Below are 12,427 nucleotides of genomic sequence, written 5' to 3'. Positions count from 1 at the left end.
AAGGATAATCACAGTGGATGAGCTATCCTTTTGCACCCCATATTACTCCCCGTTACCTAGTGGCTCTATACCCTTAGTGGGTGGTGTACCTGAATCTTATGTCAGTATCAGTACCGGTCTATTGAAGGGATCTTCCTTGATGGGTTTTTTTCCTCTCCTGCCACCCACGGTTCCAAAAACGGTCTCTATGGTTTCATCCATTCCTCATGAACCAACCGATCCTTGGATCCTCCTAGCCCCTTCAAACATTGACAATTACGGAGAACAAATGCCGCTGTCACCAGCTGAATTGGCCTACCAATCCATTCAATCTGCATCTGAATCTCTGGTCACTTTGGTCATGACCAATGGTACCTCCTCCCCTCCCATAAATTCTCCTTCTTACGATCTCCTCAATCAAGTCCTACCTTCGGATGAAGCTATTCGAGAGATCATGTGTTTTGAAGAGTGACCTTGGGAGGACTCTCACCATCGTGTCTCGATATCTGATTCGGACACGATGCCCATTCAAATCCTATCTTATGATGCACCTGAAATTGTTCCCTCGCCTTACACAACTATCCAAAATTTGGATTCGGAAGGGAATATGGGAAATTTTTCAAAGACATTTCTCATCAATATTTCCAGAAAGGTAGGCATTGTGGAAAAGATCCAGGTTGGAGTCGATTTCACTCCTGAGGAAATTGCAAGCTTCACCTACCCTTTTAAGGAATTCTGCAATGTTTTCCCTTGGTCTTATGAGGAAATGCATGGCATAGACCCTTTTATTTTCAAACATGAGATCAAGAAGTGTCGAGCATTATTTTTATGGTATTTTTCTTGCTCGTTAATCCGAAAAACCTCGAGTCTACTTATTTGTGCTCGTTAAACTACTAAAAAGAAGATATGAGCATTTTTTTGGGACTTTTTCTCGCTCGTAAAATCGAAAAAATATGAGTTCCTTCTTCAGGCTCATTAAAATATTATGAAGAAGATCTGAGCAACTTTTTTTCTATCTTTTTCTAGCTCATTAAACTAAAAAACATAGTATGAGAAACTCTTTTTCTCTCTTTTTCTAGCTCATTAAAATGAAAAAGATAGTATGAGCATTCTTTTTAGGGACTTTTTATCCCTCGTAAAATCGAAAAAACCTTGAGTTTTCATCATCGGGCTCGTTAAAAACCTATGGCGATGGTATGAGCACTTTCTTTTTGTGACTATTTCTTGCTCTTAAATCGAAAAAATCCTCGAGTTTTTCCCTTATTTGGGCTTTTTAAATCTACGAAGAAGGAATGAGCAGTTATTTTACCCCTTTTTCCTAGCTCATTAAACTGAAAAATATACCTCGAGTTTTCTTCATTTGACTCGTTAAAATTCGATGAAGGTCTATTGAGTTTTTTGTCACGTGAATCATTAAAATTTCACGAAGAATATCGAGTTTAGTTCGTCTCCTCGTACTCGTAGAAAAATGAGGCAAACACATATTTAGCATAGATTTCTCTTTATCTCGACTCAGTAGATTAACTTATGAAAAAGGAACCTTTTCAGGTTACTATTAAACCTTTGTCACACCCGGTTAACAACTATGACAAAGGGACTTCCCTGGAGTCGTTCTTTATGATATTTTCAGACTCTCAAAATATGAAAAGACCACCAAGTTGTCTTTTTTGGACTCATTAAATTAAACATATGAGGAATGGAGTTTCTCTTTACAATCTTTTCAGACTCTTGAAACATGAAAAGACCAATGAGTTTGCCTGTATAGAATCATTAAACTAATCAGATAGGGCATAGAGTCACTCTTTTACTATCATTTTCAAACTCTTAAAACATGAAAATATCGATGAGTTTACCTGTCTGGACTCACTAAACTAATCAGATGGGGAAAGTGGAAAATACAATTGCTTTCTGTTTAGTATTGTGAAAACATTTTTTTGGCAGCGGTCGCTCCCTTGAACATGGAACTCCCTCAGATAAACCTTCCTTATGACGGCCTCTCAATATGAACCTTACCATCCTATGATTTTAGCCTATATACCCCAATGTTCTTGCATCTCTGTATCCTAACACTCTTTGGTGTTCATGAGTCTAGTGCTGCATGGTTAAAACTATTGTCATGCCTTCTATTGTTCAAGGGAAAACCTTTCTCTTCTATTTCCTCCATCAAACCATCAAGCATATCCTATCATCATGCCCTTTGTCGCTTTGACCCAATGCTCAAAATATTCCTCAAAAAACAATCATTCTTGTCCCGTTTCATGTCGAATGATGTAGGAAACCTTATTTCCTACCTTTCGATAGGTCTCTTCCTATCGACTTCAACACTCTATCTAGGAAGAAGGCCCAAAAACACTTCAGTGCCTTGGTACTTGCAGACATCAGTGGCAGGTCACCTTGTGCTTGGTCAGGGGTTTCCATTATTAGGTCCTAGTTAAACGATTCTATGAGTGTTTGATGACAAAAACATTATTCACACTCGCTAGATTGTACTGTGCATCTTGGAGACCATCACCATTATCGGTGGCCATCCTCACATCTGTTAATAGTCTCCATTATTGATTGGTAATCAGACGATTTCGTGCATGTTCGACCTCAACACCTATATTCACATGTATCGATCTATGCTATTGCGGTGAAGCGGAAATCAAGACCTTGGGTAGAGGCTTACATCACTCAGCCTTGTTTCCTCTCCCAAGTTGCGTTTATTGTTTTTTGGAGACAAATCATCAGAATGATCCTATTATGACATAGGTTTTGCATTGTGCTTATCGGCGACCATCATCGTCATTTTTTTTATTGATAAAATCACTCTGACATAGCTATTGAGCGTGGGAATGCCCGACTCAGGACATGATTTTATTTGTTTTATATATATGTGTTGTATCAGGTTTCTCGTACCACCCGAAGCTCTGATCCTCTCTCTCTTTTTTCCAAAGAAAAGGACAGTTAAATATAAATTATTTCGGCCATCATCGTAGCCTATGATCTCACACTTTAGGGGGCATCTATTATATAGGAAAATGACCTCCTCACCAACTCAGAGGAGAAAGACATGATGACTGAAGGACTGACCAAGTTCACAAGCCCAGTTGTCAAGCTAACATTGTCTAGGCACTAGAAACCTACTTTATAAAGCTTCCTAGCAAGGCTAAGGGTGTGTTAGTGCCTAGGGTAACTCTGTTTGTTACCTTGGGAAGAGTGTTAGTGAACCTTAATGAGTTTCTATGGGTCAAGGGAACAAGTTGACTGAGAAATATCCCAAGATTCTCTCCTATGTCAGCTCACAAAAGCAGGGAAACATCAGAACTCGACCTGTTTGGAGGAATTACTAATTCCTAATGGAGTATACAAATGGGAAAGAGCACAAAGGCATGGAAACATCACTACTTTTTCCTAATGGAACTCATGAAGGACTTGGAAACCCTATCCTCACATGCTATATATGCAAGGCTAGGGCCATTGTGAAAGGGGTCGAACCATTTGAAAGGATTGCCTATTTGAATGTCAAGCATAGTCTCAGACTAAGGCATCAGAAGAGGTTAAAAAGGGAGAGAGAGAGAGGAGCTGGAGGGGTAAAGGAAGGCTGATACAACCAATGGTTGTAATCACTCTTTTCTACATCAATATAGAACTGCAATTGTGTTTTCCACTCTGTGATGTTGGTAGTATAACTTATTTATATGTTTATGAAATGTCGTTATTATGAGTGGCTTAGATACATGCAACTAGATATCTTTATATGTTCATGCATTGTTTATCAAGGTTTTATGCTGTGATATTACGCTTGTCTTATCTATGTATAGGTTTTGATTCAGAGCTAGCTTAGGGTTCTCCCGCCTACCTACATTGCACTCTCCAGAACCACACTAAGACTTGAGGTAATAAGTCCTTCTCGCTTTGATATTCATTTGTTAAGCATAGATATGCATGCATCTTTGTGATAGTTGCAGCTAATCTTACAGTTTGCCAAGGATCCCGGGAAGATCCTTGAGGGTTTCTACATCACCAAACACCCGTGCATTAATCCCTATAGCAATGGTATCAGAAAAATAGTGATGGTGTTGGAGAAAGTCTCAGCTACTACTTGATCAAGTCACTGAAAAAGAAAAAAAGAAAAAAGAAAAAGAAAAAAGAAAAAAGAAAAATAAGGAGACTCAGGTGAAAACCTCCATGAGGCCCTTGAGTCCCATTGTTGGGTTGAAAACCTCTTGAGGCAGCCCAATGGTGTCAAAAAAAAAAGGAGAGAAATAAGAAGATCTTTGGGTGAAAACCTCTTTTGAGGTGCATAGGGCAAGCAACTAGGATGAAAACCTCTTGAAGGCAGACTAGTTTCTTTCAAAAATAAAAATAAAACAAAAATTAAAAAAGAAAACAAAAGAGAAAAGAAAATTTTGAAAATATTGTTTGCAGGTCAGAAGGAGGAGGATCAGAGCAACAAGAGAGAATCAAAATGGACCTATCTAGATCATTTTTTTATTCCTCCATTCATTATCCTTCATCATTCCATCATTCCCTCCCTTTTTCCACTCATTTACCTAAGTTTGCAAGGGTTATGTGTTTTATACAGGATTCCCTGTAAACCTACATGATTCTTTGAAAACCTACAGGATGATCATGTAGGAATTACAGTGGCTTGGTAATCCTAAAGGAAGTAACCCTAGAACAAGGGGATGACCTTCCCATGTCAAAAAAATAAATTCCTACTTCACCATCTCATCACCATATCTCTCTCCGCCACGATCACCCCTACATTCATAAAAAAAGTCAGTTTCAAAAAAATTATAGTTTTCAAAGAAAAAAACACAAAGAAAAGAGGATGAAGACAGAGAGCAAGGGGACAACACCCGAAGGCTATTTTCCTCATTCAAAAATCCCTAGACCCCTTCTCTACCCATGCCAATGATCCTCAGGCTCAAGCAATGGAAAATGATTAAATTTTTTGAGGGAGAAGAAGCTGCCATAGGACATCCTGTAGTAGCATATCCCACAAAACAAAAATCACAGGTTGCAGTCAACTTCAGGCATGGAGATCCAGAGGTAGAAGAAGCTCCTCCAAAGCCTAACAACAGCATTAGGATCATCACCATCACCATCCAAGTACGTGCACATCAAAGAAAATCATCAGAGGATAATAAAAAAAGGAGAAAAGCACATGCAATAAACACACAACAAAGACTTCATTCTTCAACAAACAACATCAAGGCATCATTACCATAGGTAAGTATCTTGCTTCCACTCTCTCATTAGCATAATATGATGAAACATGTAAAAGTTGTGAAAGAGTTGTTTTATAAGAAAAAGGTGGCCAGTTAACTTGGCCACCTTCGCTTAGTCAACGAGGAGAAGACAGTTAGTCCTTACACATGTGGCAACAGTCAAGTCAAGGAAAAGAAGAGATGAGGTTAAAAGTAGTTAAGCTACGGATGCCCGAAGTGGGAGTTGATTACGAGGTGAGGAGAATGATGATGTGGTAGTGGGACCAATGGTCCAAAAATGGATACTTGTACCTCAGCTACTAGCACAACACCCCACTCAAATCACCCATATGAGGAAATAAACGTTGATCCCCATGCATAGAAGCATTCACATTATCGAGGTTACACACTAGAAAATTCGCTCTAGGCCCTCAAGCAGTGGGTTTTTTTCTCTGCGTAGGACCACCTACAGGATCCTACAGGATACAGTCCAACACCTACAGGATTGGCAGTGAGCAGGTTTAAAAGGGAAAAACAGGGGTTGGCTTCATCAAGCAGTGATAAGGAGGTAGGCTCTATATTTCCCCACATTTTTCCAAGTGAAAAGAATATTAAAAAACCTTCTAGTTTGTTGAAAATGATTGCAGCATAAGGGAATTGCATATACATAATTTTCATTTAAATTTCCTCATTCATTAAATTTTGTATTAGACATATACACCCCTCCATCCATTAGAGAAAATGACAGGGGATTTAATAAGAGGGAACCCATCAACACAGTGAGGATTCATCAACACCCTCCTGTGCTAGAGATATTCACAAGGCATAATTGGATGGGTTTCTTTGAGAAATTGAGGGGGTATGATGATGAAGTAGCCAGAGATTTTGCTCTCTCCCTCATTCCACTGACTAGGACCCATGCCACTGTTGTGGTGAAAGGCCTCTCTATAGAACTCACCCCTAAAATCATAGGTAGAATCACCACCCTTCCTTTAGGAGTACCTTGGAGAAAGGAGGATAAGGGAAATAGCCAAACTGCAAAGAAGAAATTCTTTTTAGAAGGAGAGGAGGCCATGGAAGACAAAAATGGAGTGAGAAGAGCAAGCCTACCATATCCTTGGAATGAAATTAGCTACCACCTTATAAAATATATATCATGTGAAGGTAGGTACAATGTGGTATATGGATACCACTTTAGGCTTCTCCAAGAGTTGAGGTTTGGAGCAGATACACCACCTCAAAACAGACTTAGCATACCCTACTTCCTTCTTCAATCAGTAATAGATATGAGCATTAAGGTGCAGGAAGGGAACCATCAACAACTAGCCCATCATGGGTTAATTAGACTTATCATAGAAGATGCCATCTAAAACCTAAAAATCCCTATCACATGGGAAACTTTTAGAGACATGCAGACAGAGGAAGATATAAAATCCCTTGAATATGACAAGAGCCCCACTGCCAGTGAAAGGGATGAAGAAGAAACTGAAAAGGAGGAAGAAGAAACAGAGAGGGATGAAGAAGAAACTAAAAAGGAGGAAGAAGAAACAGAGAGGGATGAAGAGGAAGTAGATGAGGAAGAAGAGGAAGAAAAAGAGAAGGAAAGTGGTGAAGAGACAGAAGAGGATGCAAAGGAGGAAACTGAAGAACAAAGTGAGGAACTAGAGGGAGAAGAAGAGGAGAAAGACAAAAGTGAAAAGGAAAATGGAAAAGGGGAGGCAGAAGGCAAGGAGGAATCACCCAGGGTATCTCCAGAACCCACTGAGAAAGAGGCAGCAACTGCCCTCACTGCCCTTAGTACCCCTATCAAACAAAAAGGGAAAAGACAGAGACAAAATCCATTATACTTTAAGACAAGAAAAAGTACAAGAATAGGGGAGAGAAAACCTCAAACACCCACCAAGGTTCATATTGTCATTGAAGACTCCCCAAAACAACAAGAAAATATATCTCCTCTTATGAAAACTCAAGGAGAAGGATCATCACGACAAGCCTCTCCCAAGTCTCCTATCACTTATGTTAGAAGGCCTGTGACTAGATCTACCTCATCCAAAGGAAAAGGAATCCTACAGGATACACGGAAGGAACTACAGGAAGTAGAGGAAATCCTACAAGAAACTATACTAAACCTATAGGAAACTCAGAAATTGGACAAAGAAGGGATTGTGCAGCAAGAAACAAAGAAGGAGGATCCAGAGCTAAGGGAACCTAGTCCTCAACCTAACCTTGACTCCTACTATAGGTTTATTGAAGGGGGTAGGGTCATTCCACATAAATTTTCCATCCCCTTGTTCTTTAAGCTTTAGAAAGAAAGGGAAAGAACACATAGATGGATGTAGATTGCCAAATCCAAAGGAATGGAGGACATAGGTCACATGGTGGAAATCGTTAAAGAGATGGGTAGAGAACTGAGAAGCCTGAGGGACATAGAGGCAATGATGAAAGCTCAGTTGGAGGCAGAAAATGCATGGTTAAGGGGATAGCTACAAGAAAGAGAGAATCAATTGGCATCCATGGCCAGTCTATCCTTAGAGGCAATCCAATGCAGGATGCCAGCTAAGTCCTATGCATTATACCTTAAGGAATAGTGGTTGTAGTTCCAAATCAAGACCCTAGCATAGAGAGGCACTATGCCATTCCAGGATTATAGACAATTCATTGATCTTTTTGATCAAAGAACATTGGAGGATAGGGCTAAACTGTCTGAGTTCTACCTACATAATTTAGCCTTGACAGATTTGAATGTATGTGACCCTAATTCAAAACTAGGGGACTTACAGTTGATGGATTTGGCATCATGGATGAACCATGAGGAAGCAAGGGCTACAAAAATGAAGAAAATAATGGCACTGGAAGAAACAAAACCTCTCATGATAAGAGCTGCGCAATCAAATCCAATGGTTGTCATCAACACACATAACTTGATTGCAAATGACCCTCAACTTGCACCCCGATAACTTGCTTCCCAAGAGCAAGAAATTACACACTTTGATGATATGTTCAGGATGTTAGGAGATGACAACATGCAAGCTTTCCAAAGGAGATGAAATACTTTGCCCTACAATTTTAAAATTAGAGAGTACCATTCTCCTCAAAGAATGAGAGAAGCACTGAACATGACACCCATGTACAAGCAAGCTCTCCAAAGACTCAAAGTCAATTGGATTGGCTTGAGACTTAGTCCACCACTGCTCTTAGGAATGTTGGAAGGAAGGAAGGAAGAGGAAGAAAGAAAGTAGTGGGAGGAGATAGAAAGGAAGGAAGGATTCTATGCACAGGAAGAGGAAACTACAACAAAAGCATGGGATGTCAGGGAGGCCACTAGGGCAGTGAAAGACATGGATATTGATTGAGTTGCTCAGAGGATGAGCAACACTTTCATTAGGGGGGTGACGATGAGCCTCATCATTGTGTAACTATATGGACCTTAATCCACCTCATAACTTAGTCAAATCAACTCTTCTCACAATTTATTACATATTTTGATTGTATTTTGTTTAATGAGATGAGTCAAAGTGAGATATTATGCCTAGTGGACTAATGTGCATTGATTTAAGGTTTGTGAGAGAAAATCATGGAATTTTGGCTAATTAAGGGCTGAAAATTGAGTGAGACAAGGAGGAGAGATTGTAGGAGGTAGATCCTCCTCATTTACTCCTCCCCCATTTGAATATTCCTCCATCAATCACACTAGCTCGGAGTACAAGCAACCAAATCATGGAGATCAAAAGGCAGTCGAGCAAGTGACAATTAAAGAGCTAGTTTATCTTGAGTTTGGGAGTCGAGCCTCCATATATTTAAGGAATTCATTGGAGACTTCAGTTGTATAAATAAATAAGCGTAGAGCCTCATTAGGATTCAATTTTTTGTTGTAAAAACACTAGTCATTTTCGAGTTCAAGACTTGTGGAAGACATTGTTATGTAATTTTCTGTTTTGATAATGAGAATGAGAATTTCCTTGATCCAGCACTGAGTTAACTCAGAGGGATGAAGCTCTTGGGTTAGGGCCCAACCCTAGAAGCAAAGTCTCCTCTTCTTTTATTTGTATGCTTAGATTAATTTCATATATTAATGGTTGAATTGTCTTTAGAATTATTTCATTGCAAGTAGTGTAGATTTGATTAGTTTTCTTATTAGTTTGCTTCCATTTGTGATTTACTTCAGTAGTAGTTTAGAAGAGACAAATGAACATCAAAATATGTCAATAGGTTGTTTTTGCCTCACTCCTTCCTTCAAGGATCATGGTTTGAGGAAAGAACTCCTATGCAGCCCCAAAAAGACAGAATTCTACTTTCTCATGGAATTTAGGGTTTTCTGTGCTTAGACCAGCATTTGATCAGTTTGCAAGAGTAGGATCTAGTTATCATCACTTCTATCTTCAGTCTTACATTAGATCTCATCAATGTTTCATCTTATTCTACAAAGTTTTCCTCATGCATGAAGTAGACAACTAGCTCATGAAATTATGTTTTCCTTAGATAATTGAAATTCTTCTTGTTTGCATGATTTTTGGGTAAATGTCAATGTTTGATGTAGTGCAGGTGTTTCAGAAGTACAAAGAGATTTCATAGTCAGCAACCTCATTCCAGCTTCATCCATCCATGGTCCTCACCTTCTTTCACTAAAACCCTCACCAATTTCATCATTTCACAAGGAAACTTCTCCAAGCTTGTTGAGCAAATCCAACCATCTCCCAACTTTGGTTTTGAGTTTTGAAGTGGTCCTAGGCACTCCCTTGCCTCATTCCATCCACCAACCACCTTCCATAAGCCTTCCATCACCTTCAACACCCATCCTTTTTCTCTCGACTTTATCCTATAGAAATACAAGGGATCTTGTAGGTTTTCAGGACATCTTGTAGGTTTACTTGCAGTGGCTTGTTTTGAGGCAGAATTGAGGAAAAAGCCTCTAGGAAGCTAGCAAAGGGTCCCTACTTGTCTCCCAAGCCTTCTGACTATTCACCATCATCTCTAAGCCACCTAACACATCACCAAAAGAGATTAGATTTCACACTCTCATATAAAAAAGAAGACAAAAAGAAAAACAAATTTATTTTATTCATTTACATGCACATAAGTAGAAGGTTTGATGGTTTGAATCTGCATGCTTAGGAAAGTAGGATTGAATACATGTTAACTTAGCATTGTTTTGAAGCAAAGCCTCTTAGTATTTAGTTAGGAAATGGTGTGTTTAACCATTTGATTTCAATATTTTTTCTTACCGCAGTGGACAAGCTTTCTTTCAGAGTAGATTTCTCTTTCCCTGATTGGTAATCAAGCTTCTTCCAAATCCATAGAAGTTTGGTTTGAAAAACCTTAGTGGTCTATCACCAGCTTAGTAGTGACAAAGAGCAGACCCATCACATTTACTTGTGTATACAACACTTTCACCTCCAAGTTTGTACGAACCCCGGGTTGATAATGTAAAGTTGGTAGCCCTAGGAGTTGCAACATTCTTGCTGTAATTGCTGGTGCTCATCACCCCCCCACCTGTGAAAATCCACAGGCCACAAACCTTACCTTATGCTTCTCCACACTACAATCTGCAACTTTCTTTACCTTGTAGAGACATCGAGAGCTCACCACTAACTTGTCCTCCAGTCTCAGGACCACACCAAACACTGTTACGAACTATGGAGTCATACTCCTCCACCATGGCATCAACCCAAATTGGTTGTTGCACTGCCTCCTCAAAAGAAGATGGCTTTGTCTCAACATATTTGCTCATAAGAGCCATGTATCTAGTGTACCTATCAGGTGACCTCCTCTGCCTGCACTGAGATGTGGGTGCTCCCACATTCTCCCGTGCTTTGCGCTGAGATGTGGGTGCTCCCACATTCTCCCGTGCTTCATGCAATAACTTATCAACCTCTCTGGTGTGATTTCTCCCATCTCTGGAAGACTTTGCTTGAGTGGATGTCTCCACTCTTGGATCCTCTGAGTGTCGCTACTCCACCTCAATTTGAGGCTACTCAACCTTAGGAACTAAAATCTCCTCAACCGCATGTAGCTCAAGCTCCCTCTCAAGGGAAACTCGCATGACCTTCTCCTCATCGAATTTGACATGCCTGCGAACCATTGTCATCCTGCTGGTCAGAGAGTACACCCGATAGTTGTGAGGTGTATCAGTGCACCCATAAATATCCCCAAATATGCTATTGTCTCAAGATTCTTCCATGCATCTTTGGTCACATGGAAATATACCGATGACCCAAAAATCCTAAAGTGACCAACATTTGGTCTCTTACTAGAATAAGCCTCCTCTAGTGTCTTCATCCCAAGAATCCGATGCGGGCTATGGTTTTGCAAATAAACTGCTGTGTTGCATGCCTCAGCTCACAAGTGTAGTGGTAGGCCCTAATCATGTAGCATTGCCCGTGCTGTCCCTACAATGCTTCTATTCTTCCTCTCAGCCACCCCATTCTGCTATGGGTTATGGGGTGCCGTCAAATCTCGTTTAATCCCTTCTACTGCACAGGAGTTCTTAAACTCATTTGACACATACTCACCACCGTTATCACTCCTTAGAGATTTAACCTTCTTTCCAGACTCTTTCTCAACCAATGCTTTAAATTAACAAAACTTTGTGAATGTTTGATCCTTCTTCTGCATGAAAAATATCCAACATTTACGAGAAAATTCATTAACAAATATAAGATAATACCTGGGTTTGGCCGTGGATGTGGTCGATAATGGTCCACACACATTTGAATGGACTTGCTCTAGAATCACCTCTACTCAATTGTCTCTGTCGTGAAAGGAAGCCTTGGTGTATTTTCCCACAGTACACCCCTTGCATGTATCAACTTGCTCTAATGTAGCTTTGGGAAGACCAGTATAGATTTGCTGCATGATTTTCAAAGCCCCATGATGCAAGTGACCCAGTCACCTGTGCCACAACTCACCAACGTCTCGGCTCTACACCTTCTCACCTTTTATGCTCAAAGTAGAACAATCCTCTACCTCCAACTTATAGATATTCTTAACTTGAATACCTATCTTCTTTTCTTGACCCTTATCTATGTGTCGAAGGAACGCCTTTCCTTTCGAGAAAATCACATCATAGCCTCTATCCTCAAGCATGGAAACTGATACTAAGTTATTCTCCAAGCCGAGCACATACATAACATCTCTCAAGGTGAGAGAAGCACCATTCTCCCTCTGAAAAGTAACCATGCCCAATCCAGTAGCACTATACCTCCTGTCATCACCCATCTCAATATGCATCTGGAGATCCTTCTTCTCCAGGTAGC

The sequence above is a fragment of the Pinus tabuliformis genome, chromosome X (genome assembly GCF_031772625.1).
Source record: "Pinus tabuliformis cultivar Carrire ecotype Pingquan chromosome X, CPIR1, whole genome shotgun sequence".
Taxonomy (NCBI): Eukaryota; Viridiplantae; Streptophyta; class Pinopsida; order Pinales; family Pinaceae; genus Pinus; species Pinus tabuliformis.
This window is presented reverse-complemented; position numbering follows the sequence as displayed.